This window comes from Tenrec ecaudatus, chromosome 13 (assembly GCF_050624435.1).
Source record: "Tenrec ecaudatus isolate mTenEca1 chromosome 13, mTenEca1.hap1, whole genome shotgun sequence".
In the NCBI taxonomy this organism is placed as follows: Eukaryota; Metazoa; Chordata; class Mammalia; order Afrosoricida; family Tenrecidae; genus Tenrec; species Tenrec ecaudatus.
Genome location: NC_134542.1, coordinates 30016104 through 30029644, shown reverse-complemented (window position 1 = coordinate 30029644; position 13541 = coordinate 30016104).

Here is a 13541-nt window from a genome sequence, read left to right as displayed (position 1 = left end):
GATCACTGAAGTCAAAACCAGTGCATAAGCAAATGTGGTGAAGAAAGCTGATGGTACCCGTCTATTAAAAGATAAAGAGTCTGGGGTTTTAAGGGCTTGAAGTTAAACATGCAGCCATTGAGCAGAGAAGAAGTAAGTCCACATGGAAGAAGCACACCAGCCTGTGCAATCATGAGGTGTCAATGGGCTCAGATATCAGGCATCAGAAGACCTAAAACAAACAAATATATTGATGCAAATGATGAAGGTTGGAGAGGAACCCCAAAACCATGTGTAGACAAGTGGACATTCTCTCACAGAAGGGTCACAGGAAGGAATGAGTCAGCCAGGAAGCGGCATAATACTAACAGAACATTCCTCTAGTTCTTTAATGCTTCCTCCCCCTCACTATCATGACCCCAGTTCTACCTTACAAATCCAGCTACATCAGAACATGTACACTGGTACAGATAAGAACTCTTGGCACATGGAATATAGGACAGATAATCACTCAGGAAAAGTAATGGGAGTAAAGATACTATGAGGAAGGTGGGGCAGAAGGGGGAGAAACAGGGAACCTACTACAATGACCAACATATTACACCCCCATACCCTCTACAAGGGGATGTACAACAGAAGCATGGGTAAAAGGGGACAGTGAACTGTGTAAGATATGATAATAATAATTTATCAGGGGTCCATGAGGGAGGGAGAGTGGGGGAAGGAGGAGGGGGAAAAAGGAGCTAATACCAAGGGCTCAAGCAGAAAGAAAATGTTTTGAAAATTATGATGGCAAATGTGTTTGATACAATTGATATATGGATTGTTATAAGAATTGTAAGAGCCCCCAGTAAAATGATTTATTAATTTTAAAAAAGAAGAAAAGTGGATCACACAATTATAAATATTTTTCCTTTATAAAAACAGAGAACAAAGGACAGAAGGCTGCATGGCATCCAACTCATTTCTCTATGCCCACCGCACTACCTGATACCAGCAGCCTGATGCTTGGTTTTCTGAAGAACTCCAAGGTTGAGTACCCACTCACCCCTCCACCCTCTCCTCTCTCTAAGACCCTACACCCAAGTCCCATCTGGCTCTGAGCCTGGGCTCCTGGTGCTGAGCTGCAGTGGCCCAGTGACCTGGAGGCCAGAGTGGAGCATGGTACCACCTCCCTGGACAGCCAGTCAGCCATGTGGCAGTTACAGGGAGGCAGAGGCCATGGGACCAAGTGGCTGAGAAGCTGAGGCCTGGAGAGAGACTTGGCGGCTGGCTGAGGATAACTATTCCTTTGGACCAGTGACTGCCTCCTTACTGTTAGCCAGTTCTGGCTTCTGATCATCTGTTAACTCCCTGTGGTATTACATAATCTGGTGTCAATTTGAGGGTTAAAGAGTGAAGGGGTAGAGTCTCGCCTGTCAATCAGGTGATAACCAATGAGGTCTCTGTGTGGGCATGACCTTCTCCTGAGGATTCTAGGAAGTCCTGTATTCCTCCCTGGAGGTGAGAGACACACTCTCCGCTGCTCACTCCCTTGGAGACTCTGTACTGACAAGGCCCACTCCCTTTGAGACATTCTTGAGGAGAAGCCACAGGAAGCTACCCTAAGGCAGTCAGAGTTCTGGAGCTGAAGGAACCACGTGGAGACCCCTGCCAGCGCTGAAATGCTTACAATGCCACTGGATCCACAAGACTTACAACCCAATGGTCTGTGATCTTCCTGCATTCGGTGTCATTGCATGTGTTTTGTGAGTCCAAAGAGGACTTTATAGATTGATATTGGACATATGGACTAATATCGGATTTATGGACTTGATCTGGACTGGGCTGGGATGTTTTCTCAATATTCAATTGTTCTTGTATATAAAGTTCTTTCTCATACTCATATGTATGTTTATGAATTTGTTGCTCTAGTCTACCTGGACGAGCACACTCCCCCTAGTCACCCCATTAATTGTGAGTATTATCTGTGAGTTCTGTGTGGCCACTGCTACAATGATCGAATCCAGCATAGCAGTAAAGTGCCGTGGGAGGAATGGTTGGTCTTAGAATTGATAAAGAAAGATGGAGGGTGAAGGCATGTCTGACCTCTGCCTTGGGACCCGAGGAGGTCAGCCATGGCCCTCCATGCCATTTTCACATGACAGAAAATTATGTCACTTAAAATAACTCACGTGTATTTTTTAAAAGTAAGTGAAGACATTGGAGTACACTTGGTACAGGTGTGGACTGCATTGTTTTAACCAAAACCTACTGCCAGTGACACCCAGCAGCCCTGTAGGACAAGTAGACCTCTTCCTAAGGGCATCAGAGACCATGCATCTTGATAGGAGCAGGCCGCCTCACCTGTCTCCCTCAGAGAAGCTGGGGGATTTAAACTAGTGCAGTTAGCAGCCCAGCACTTAATGCAATGTATCACTAGGGTCCCTTTATTGTTTCAGTCATACTAGTAGTAAAATAACGGTTGCTTGTTTTCCTCCTGCTAGTTATATTGTTGTCATGTGCCTCGGTTGAGTCTGACTCATAGCAACCCTGCATTAGAGAGTGGAATGCCCACAGGGAGGGCTCCCCAGGCTGAAGTCTTTATGGAAGCAGGTTGCCAGGACTTTTCTCCTGCAGAGCTGCTAGTGGACTTGAACCTCCAACTTTTCATTTATCAGTTGAACCCATAAGTATTATGTCCTTCAGACTCCTTAAATTAACGGTAAGCCCGCATAATTTTAAGTTAGAAGTGTTTTTGGAGCTTCAGATGCTTACCTTCCCAAAATAAAGATTCACTTTGGGAGGCACAGAATGGGATTTGGGCATAAGGAAATTTTATTAGGAATCTCCCAGGAGAGAATGAGAGCGAGAGCGAGAGCATCACACTAGCCTCCAGGACTAGTTCTCTGGTGCCTCTCTCTTCCCCTGTCCACATGAAAAACAGGGTTTTTAACTATTCGAGAGGAAGAGGAAATTCCACGGGGGTTTCCCAAGATATTGCACATATTTTCAGATGTGTCCAACCTCTACCTTTATTTCTCAGACCCTTCTACAGAAGGAACCTTGGACATATGGTCTAATACATTACATTAAAAAAAAAAAGGAACTCAGATGCAGAGTAGGAAAAGTCAGAAGCGATGACAAACAGGATCTGAACCCAAGTATCTGGGATCACACCAAGTGTGCTGTGTACTGCTCTTCCCTTTCAACTTCTCTCAGGTGTTCCTGTGACCTTGAATAGGCGAGGGGCATCAGTGCAAAGAAGGTGGTCTGACAGAGGAAGGAGACTGCGGTAGAGGAGCGGGGTGCCAGTCCAGCTTCAGTATTAGTAGGTGCCATCATAGTACCTCCTTTCATGGGGGACCAAACAAAAGCAAGACTAGAAGCCTCAGTTTACTTCTGCAGAACAGCTGGTGGCTTCTACCAGCTGACCTCATGGTAAGCAACTCAAGTGTAACTAGTACACCATCACGAAGAGTAGGCAACCCAATAAACAAGGTTCTAACTGACACAGATGGATAGAGTCGAGCTAATGGCTCTGTAGGCATTCCAGAGCTGCAGGGCCGTAAAGCTACGGGAGCAGCCAGCTCAGTCTTTCTCCTGTAGACTGGGTGGATTGGTGGGTTCAAACTGCTGCCCAGTGGTAAGGCACACACTTGCCCCAAAGGGCAAGGCACACACTATTTTTACACAAGGCGCCTATAAACGTCTGCAGCAAGGTGAATGCAGGGTTCCTTGAGAACAAGGAAGTACCCAGTTCAGATTGGGAAACAAGCACAGGTAAGCCCAAGTTTCCTTGCTTACTGGCTATTGTGTCCCCGTTCGAGGCTGTACATATGAAAAGAAGCTTTGGGGAGGAGCTGAGACCAGGGCTCAAGTAGAAAGAAAATGTTTTGAGAAGGATGATAGTAACAAATGTACTTGATATAGTGGATGGATGTATAGATTGTGATAAGAGTTGTACAAGCCCCCAATAACATGATTGAAAAAAGGAAAAACAAAAAGAAGGTGCTGTAGGATTGGGAGAGAAACAGCGAGAGCTGCATGCAAAAGTGTTACTGTGGGGAAGACACGTGTTTCACGGCAAGCTAGTTCGTCAGCACCAGGAGGCACGTGCTGCTGCATTGTTTTCGGTTTTTTTGTAACCCGATACTACCTCACAGAGACACATATAAATGTGTCTGCAGAAAAATTAATCTATCATCTTTGTGGCAATTTTTACAGATCATTTACAAATTTCATTTTGTTAACGTTATTGAAGTTCTAATTAGTAAACATCTTGAATGTATGGATTTGTCAGACATCTATTGTTGTTATATCTAGAGGTTTCAACACTTGCAGGGGACCATTCCATTGACTTTTAACTCCATTTTCCCAAGAACTTTTTGAATCCCTTTGGTATAGCGAGGTGACGCTGGGTCAGCTAGAACCTAGAAACAGCAAAAGCAATCGCTGCCTGTTTCTGTACCAGCCTCAGAAGAATTACTATATTTAAGGCTATTAGGCCATCCGTATTTAAACAACCCACTTCAATTTTTTTCCTCCTCCAAATAATTTCTTACCTAATTGCCTATCAGTTTAAGTAATGGCATTTCTCACAAATCATCTCCTAACAGAGAAATTGTCATCCTTTAGAATATGAAAGGACTGTCCGTATATCCCGTAATTATGAAGATTTTAAATTCATGGGGTCTTTTATGTGTGTGTGTGGTTTTGTTTTTGTTTTTGCCTCAGACGGTGATTGCTTTAGATGCTTGGTTAGTTTACATCCCATTATTTTTAACATACATTTAGCCATTAAGGAAGGCATTTGTTTCTTTGTTCGTTAGTTTGGTAAGTTGAATTCTTCAAGGAATTTGTTCTTTTCTCTGAATTTTATTTTGATTCAAGAAAGAATATTGTTGGAAAAGATATGCAGTAGAAATGAAGACAAAGCAGGCACTGAGCCCATTGTCATCTAAGTGCTTCCTACTGGTAACTACGCTTTATGACTGAGTAGAATTGCCCCCAGAGTGTTTCCATGGTTGTATATAGTTTTTAAAAATTATCTTAAATTATGTTAAACATTCAGTTGAATGTTTACAGAGTGAATTGGAATTCCATTCAGTAATTCATCTGCAGTTTGTTTTATGACATTGACTGCATTTCCCATAATCCAAAGTACTCTTTCCATGTTCCTCTCTGTGTTTAAGGTTTCCGCTCACCCCTTTTCACCCCACCTTGCTTTGTGAACTTTATCCGTGGGCATATGTTGCCCTTGTGGTCCCTATCGAGGGGTGTGCTAAGGGCTGTGTGGGTCCCTCATGTTTCAGTCACCCGATAGGCCTGCCTTTGGTTTGACTGCAAATTGAGGCACAAGAGGGAGTTTAACTCCAGGCTTAAAGGGTGACAAAGGGTCCCGGTGTTGGTTGTTCCACCAGTCTTCCTCAGACCAGTTAGTCCTGCTTTGTTTTAATTAGCATTTTGAGGTAGATTCTATGTTTCTCCCATTTCCCCAGGACCAACTATTTCGATCCCTTTCTGAGCAGTCAGTAGCAATAGCATGGCACCATCTAGTTCTGATGTCAGGATTGTGAAGTTCAAGTGGCCCATTAGTCTTTTGGACTAACTATTTCCTTGCATATTTGATTGATTTCTTCACTTTTTTTTGTAGGGGTGGTGGGGGGAGAACAATAGTTGCACCTGACAGTCACTCACAAGCTTTTCAGACCCCAATGCTCCTCACCAAAGTAGGATGTGGAACATGGTCTTTGTGAACTATATTATGCCAGTTGGCCTGATGCCCCCCAGGACTGTGATCTTGAGCCTCCAGACCCAGAGAATCATTTCTTCAGTGTGGGGGGTTGATTAGGGCTAAGGAGTTTCCTTGTGGGTAAGATGTTTCGCCTCCTGCATGGTGTGCTATCTTCATGGATATATTTGCAGGACATATAAAGACATACTTTGTAGACTATCCTTTGTCAACCATATATATGTGTGCGCATGTGCGTATCGTCCCATTTGAGTTTCCATACCTGTTCAACTTGCATGCCTATGTATCCAGTTGTAGCTATGGTTATTGCTATTATTGCAGGACTGTGAAGTAACTGTCTACTTTCCTTGCCTTTAACTCTTGTGTTCTTCCCAGTGTCTTCTTTTCCCTTAGTAATTTAGTGCTGACCTCTCCCTCGCTCATTTTCCCAAACCTGTACATTGTTATGGAAGCAGAATGCCACCGGTAGCACTTTAACCACTCCATCAGCAGGGCTCCTTGATGGGATATGAGAGTATTTATTTCAGGTTAGGGCGATGTTAATTTGTGTTCCATAGCCACATGGAAGGACAGTTACTTGTTTCATTTTAATAGAAAAAATATCTATGTACTTTCTTTTTGAGCTTCTAAACCATAATTTTTTGTTTATGAAATATTGTCTCTGTTGTAAACAAAACTTTTCAATTAAATTAGTATAGAGTTTCATTAAGGACCTGGGGTGCAAACAGTTTAGTGCTCACCTAATAACCAAAAAGTTAGTGACAGGGTCCAAACAGGGACTTCTCCCTGACTGTGAAAGGGATGAACAGAGGATCCTGAGAAACAAGTGATGAACAAAGGGCTCGGGAGAACTGGCTGGGTAAACACCTTCACCTTGAAGCCAGGCCCCAAGTAACAGGAATGTACTTGAAGATAAATCTGAGACATGCTGCCCCAGAGCAACAGGCCAGATAAAGATGAAAATACAGGAGAAACCGAGTAACTAATTAGAAAGTTGTTTGACGATCTGAAGAGCAGCAACCCTCTCCCCTTTGAAAGTGCCATATAAAATCTAGGAGCTTTCCCCTAGACAGCGTCCTCATCCCAACTCACGAGGGGGGACCCACTTGGCTCGGGGAGCAAAGCATATCTTATCTATGGCTAAGGGGTTCCTTCTCAACTCGAGAGGGGGGCCCACTTCATCTTTATGAAGTGGTTTTATGCTTTAATAAACTTGTGGCTTAACTCTTAGCTGCTGTGTATGTATATAGGTGTGTGTGAGCTCAGCTTATCTCTGGTCCCTAGCAAACGACACAGGTTCAGAGCTTGCTAGTTCCCCCACAGACAGCAGCCTGAGAATTGAACTTCACAGTTAGTAGTTTTAACCCGTTTGCTGGATCCACGGGGACAGGACCTGCCTGAAATTTTAAAGATTATAGTCAAGAGGGTGCTCTGTAGCAATTCCACTCTGTGCCATTGGGGTTGATTTGAGTCAAAAGTAACTTCATGACACCCAATACAATAGCAGCAACATTTCTGTGCAAAAAGTCAGTTGATAAGATAAGAGGATTAGGAGTCCTTGGGGTGCAGGAAGTTGGCCAGTCCTGTAAAGATTTAGTCTGGGAAACTTGAAGGAGCAGTTCTGCCCTATAAATTAGGACCAACTTGATGTCAGTCGGTTTGGAATAAGGTATGAGTGCAAATATAAAAAGTTTTACTACATTTTATGAAATATATAAATAACAAAAGCACCAGGCATGTCAACAAATAAAACCTAGATTTTGAACAAAGAACATGCTTTTCTTTTATTTCAACTATGCTAACATAGCGACAGAGTTATTAAAGGGGGATAGAACATAACAGAATTACCAATGCGAAGGCCAAAATTGTGGTGAGTCATTTCGTGTGATTTAATACTATTCCTAAAGTCAACCAAACCGCTATTTTCAGTTCAGAAGACAATTGAACAGCAAAAGCCTCTGGGGACCATTCACCCTCTTCAGGCACCCTGCAGAATAATTGGGATGAGTCACAGCACGGATACATCAGTGATACCAGAGAGGAACAAACAAAAAAGTTTAAAGCAACAATTGTAACAATGCAAGAGCATCTCCAGTGACTGCCTCCTTCCCAACGGGAGAACTTCACAGTTGAGGAAGAAAGGAGGGAGCAGCAAGTTCTGTGGATGCAAAGCTTCTTCGATTTCTTACAGTGAAGCTCAATCACTTGAAAACCATTATGGAGTTAGTCTGGAAGTGGAGTCCCGTGGCTTTCTTGAAACACGACAGGCCCGTCCTGGTACCAGAGAGATACAAGGAAGCAGAGATGTCCTGGTGAGTCAGAATTGTGTCTGATAGGAAGAAGAGCCGAGGTTTAATTTATGGAGAAACAGCCAATATGACTATGAAAAACACAAGATCTGGGAACTCTAAACTTTTCAATCATGTTGATAACTCAGAGGTCAACACTGAGACACTGAGCGGAGATCGGATTGAGACAAAGAACAGAATGTGCGGTGAAGAGAGGCTTTATTGGGGCAGGGAAGTGCTCCCGGGAGGGAAGGGAGAGCAGAGAAAGGGACAAGAGCATCTTGAGCTCCTGGGCGGTTCCGAGACCCAATGAGTTGGGTCAGGGAAATCGCAGCTTGTCGGTGAGGCCGTGGGAGATATATAGGGCTCAGCTAGGGATGTAGATGTTGACCACAAGAAGGGGGAATTTTTTGCTTGCAGCTGCAGGACCTTGAGTCAGGATGTGATGCATGGGAAGTGTCTTTGTTGTTTGCCAACCTACTCCAGGGAGTGCTGGGACAGGGGCTGCACAACCTTGGTCTGGAGAGAGAAAAGCTCGGAATGTTGGGGCAGAAGATGCAGACTTCAATAGGTCATTTATCTTGCTGAGAGGCTGGAAATGGTGGCCTTGAAGTTCTGTCCTCCTCAGGAGCCAGAATGGAGATGGAGGCTGCCTAGTCCAGACTCAGCCCAGACAATAGCTACACAGAATCCCTTTTTTCCTTTGAGTTGTCTTTATTGTCCCCTCACAACCAAACAAGACTTTTTGTTACACCTGGGCAGAATTAGTAAAAAAACATCGAATTCAGAGGTCTTGAGACAAATGATTCACAGAGTTCCATTTTTTTATTAGTACAGAGAATCCATGTCCTTCCTTATTTTTATTCAACATGAACCCCTTTCTGTCCTTGTATCTTCTGCAGACATTAGGGAAATGAAGGCACACCAGGTTAGTCCATTCCGTTTTAGACGCTAATCCACACAATGGCACCTCTTCTGGGAAGCCTCTTCACAACAAAGCTGTGAAGAGACATGCATCATTGTTAGAGCCGGAGCTGATGGTCCTTTCTGGAGGCTCCTCCGGAAACAGAAATCCCTGAAGGTCCTATTAAACCTGCCTTTGGTACAACTTTTCCAGAGTTGCTACTGTCCCAGCAAGCCATTCAAATGTACCAGCTGCTTTCTGGGAGAAGGACCAGCCGGATGGACTACTCTTGGAAAGATTTAGTGTCAGAACCATATACAGGGGCAAAATCGACTTGGTGGCAGTGTTTATTTTTAATCTAATTTCTGTTTGTACTGGTATTTTGTTTGTTTCATTTAACTACTTGCTTCGAAGTCCAGGCAGAGAGAGCGCTTCCTGTCGCCTTGTGCCTGTCAGTGAAGAGGTAAGCTTTATGTGCAGTTCTGAAAGCCCAAGCACGATTTTCATAAACCCATCCAAGTTTTCTTAAGGAAACTTAAATACGTTCACTTTGTGACAGTGGCAGTCTTGCTTTTCAATACTTTTAAAGCATTGTCAGAAGATATAATGGTTTTGTTGCCTTTTTTTAAAACCGAATCTTTATTTTCAAAGCTCAAATACATTCAATGCAGTTATTTTTGGAGAACATAGTATTAGAAATGCTAGTTAAAATGAAACCATTGGCCATTTTCCCTATATTCTAGTGTGTGGGTAGGTGGAATGTCAATTCTTAATGCCTATCTTTTCTAAGAGGTATAAAGTCACAAATTTCATAGACTTAGAAGTATTTTTAATACAATTTATCAAATGCATTAAGAACAAACTAATAAAGGCATTATGAAATGTGTGTGACTCCCCCCCTTTTTATTTTGTTACAGTTGAGCCTTTTATTAGGTACATTTAATAGTTAAAGGAGAAAATGTAAAGTAGATTTATAACTTTGCAAAATATTTTAGAGAATGCACTCTAAAAGTTACACAACACTGGATTGTTTGGAGGTAGGCCATTGCCTCTGTGGCATCTGAGTTACCTTGAGTAGTTCTGATTAAGGAATAGGTGGGGTTGTCTTCCCCAAACCTGCAAAGGCCCACATAGAGGGGCTGGAAAGAAATCAGGCAGCCTTTGGACACCCATGGGGAAGCCCAGATCAGCATGTACAGACTAGGACTCTCTAGGCCCAGGTAAAACCAATACCTTGGGTATGCCTACCTTAGGTACATCACATAGGTGGGCCCAAACTCCTCTAATGGAACCAACCAATACCTTCAACCCCACCTCCCCGGCCAGAGGGGTGGGAAGGCCAGCTCTCTCTTTGGTCCCCTAGCAGGTCAGAGGGAGGGGTGCACACACACAGTCTGGGTGCCCCCGCACAGCCAGCTCCAGGCTCACTTGCGCTTGCTCTCTGTAGGTTCTTCGTCACTTGGCCCCCGGGTATTCCCCGAACCCTCATGTGTGGGTGTTCTTTTCCACATGGTTTTTCCTGCCCACTTGGGAATCCCAGTGGCTTTTGCGCTGCTTGACATGCTTTCTAGAAATAGCATGTGCCTGATTGAGACTTTACAACCTGAAACATCCCCTTTCCTTCATACACACTCACTTGGATTACAAAACGTGCTTCCGCATGAATCCCTTCAGTGTTTGAAGCAAAGAACTGAGGTCTAACACATTTCAGAAACCTAATCATTCTTGGCTTTATGCTGGCTTTATGCTCAGCTACTGACTGACTGGCTGTATTGGGAAATCTACAACAGAAAACCTCTTTAAAATGTCCAAAAGCAAGAATGTGACTTTGAGGACTCATATGCATGTGAAAGGTGGACGCTGAGTGGGGAAGAGAGTGGAAGCATGGATGCATTTACACTGTGCTCATGAAGTGCAATGAAAGAACCGCGGACTGCTAAAAGGACAAACACATCTGTCTTGGAAGAAGTTCAGCCAGCGTGCTCTTTAGAGGCAGGGATGGTGACTGTCTCAAGTACTTAGGACACGCTGTGGGGACAGACCTGTTCCTGGAGAAGGACATCATGCTTGGTCAAGTTGAGGGACAGAGAAAAAGGAAAGCCGTCCAGGAGACGGATTGCACCGTGACTGCCATGTGTACAAACCTAAGAACAATTGTGAGGATGGTGCCGGATGGGGCAGTGTTTCATTCTGTTATTAATTAAACAATAACTATATCAAAAATGACCCGATGACACTTAACAACAACAAAAACAATTGCTAACTGAATGGCCTGTGATGTGAATCCACCAATTACTCTGTGGGATAAAGACATGACAACCTTTTATGTAAAATGTACAGCCTTGGAACCCGATGGGGTGAGTCAGTTCTTTCACATGAGCTCCCGAGAAATCAGAATTGACTTGACAGCATGGAGTTTGGGTTCCTCTTAAGCGAGGCACCGTGGTTCCTGGGCTTGTGTGATGGAGATCACACGTCTTCTCTGAGAAGATTCAGGGACTGTTGCTGGCTGCAGAGAGGTAGCCAGCAGTCACTGAATTATAATAAAGGAATTGAATTTTCAATCGGCTTTCTTCCCTTAGTCTCTTGAAATGAATTCCAGCAGACAGATAAATCAAATCTCTCACTTCCATGAGGGTACTTCACCTCAGAGAATAAGTGTCACTTGTGATATGGGATCTATATAATACTTTGGAAATTCATGGTTAGCCTACGCTTACAGCATTGTAAAGAATCATAGAACTAGATACCCCATCAGCAACCTATGTCAGCCTATCAGGTCGGTATTAGAAAGAGGAGAGATGGGACCGAAACATGAGGAAAAGCATGGAGGGATTTCAGAACCAGATCCATGGAAACAACCTTGTGGCAAAGTATGCCCAAGCAATGAAAAGCAACAACAATAGCTGCCCTATCAGTGACTGATGTTCTGTGTCACTTAAACATTTCCAAAATATTCTATATGTAAGCAGAATGGAATCAATAAAGTAACTTTCCCCCTCAGGCAAAATCTGAGTTTGAGCAAACTTGATTCATGACAGGCAAATGACTGCAGTTAAAAAAAATATTAAGCTGGTTTCCCAACAGAGGTGTTGCTCAGGTTGGAATCACCTCGTTTGGTAATTCACATGGTCCTTTCTCCTCCCTCCCATCAACCTCCTTCCGGACCAGACTGTAGTGACATTCGCTACTAATCCTTAGTGATGTTTGTTATTAATTTTCATCAGATGGAATAAGTGTAGTTGTAAATTGCTCACATGTCCTTTTTAAGATTATTTGAATACTAAGAAAATTGTTTTTTTAAATCGTGCTACATTGAATTACATTATTTACACTACTGTCAGTCATTAGTAGTCATTGAAAGGAAGTCTAATTTTTCTCCTTCTTTCCCTTTAATTACTTCATTCTCAGAAATGCCATGGACATAGCTCCACAAATGCGAATTAACATAATGGTTTATCTAAAGCACCAGAAATTTTTCAAAATCATTGACTATCAAAGCACTGATGGTGGTGTTGGGCAGGTAAACAAAACTTCGTGATTCTACAGTCATGTACTTGGGTAATCATGACAGCTCTGACTGAACCATATTCAAAGTTTCAACAAGTGACCTGCCACGGAATTTTAGCTTTCTAAGTATATCGACACAGCTAAACTGATGTATCAGCTGATGATTAAAAAATGATCATTCATTTCTGCCGGAACACTGCAGAGTTTGGATAGAGAGTCCTTTTGGTGTCCCCCGTCTGGGAGTGTCACTCAGGTGTTCTGAGCCCCTCCAACAGCCTCTGTGATGCCCACAGCTTGAACACAGCCTGGGATCAATGCTTGAGATACTCAAATCAATGCTCCAGGGAAAAGAGCTCAGGCTTTCAGAATGAATATAAAACTGTGATTGTTCAATTCATTGAGAGAGACTTGGAGATTTCAAAAGATAGTAGGCTACAGTTTCCAATCTGAGCACAGTGTCCATTCTCAGACACTGAATTGATGGGGTGCTTAGAGGATATTTCTAATTTGTGTGTGTGTGTGTGTGTGTGTGTAGAATACAGAAGGTACACAGCATCTGACATGGTGTGATTGTTTCAATACTTAAAAAATCTTTATAATTCAGTAAGATTTTTCTATCTACCTTCCTTCACATCTAGGGATATTTTCTTTTGCTCTGTGCAGTTGTGCAATAAACAATTGAAGGGGTGTTTTTTGTGCATGTCAGTTTTACCATGGTGTTCATTTTTGCTATTTTCTCCTCTTATGTAGTACCTATTCCTCTTACAGTCTCTGCATCTGTTCATTGTTGTCATAAGCTGGCTTCACAAGAGAAACAAAACCGGTGGCATATTTTGATGCTCATTCTGAAAGCTTGAGATATTAACTCAGTGACACAATTTTCCAAATGTAAACCCCAATTAAAAAAAGAATTATCACAGTGTATGTTTTTCCCCAAAAGAGTATCCCAATCAAAAATAGAGATAAATTAATTTAAAATAATATTCTATTTTGATATTAACATAAACTTTAGATATGAGCTACATTGTTCATGGTCAATATAAGATAAATAGGAGAAATAAAAACTTACAAGAAAAGAGAAAAGTATTTTTCATGTTAAGAAAAAAAATGACCCCACTGAACTTTT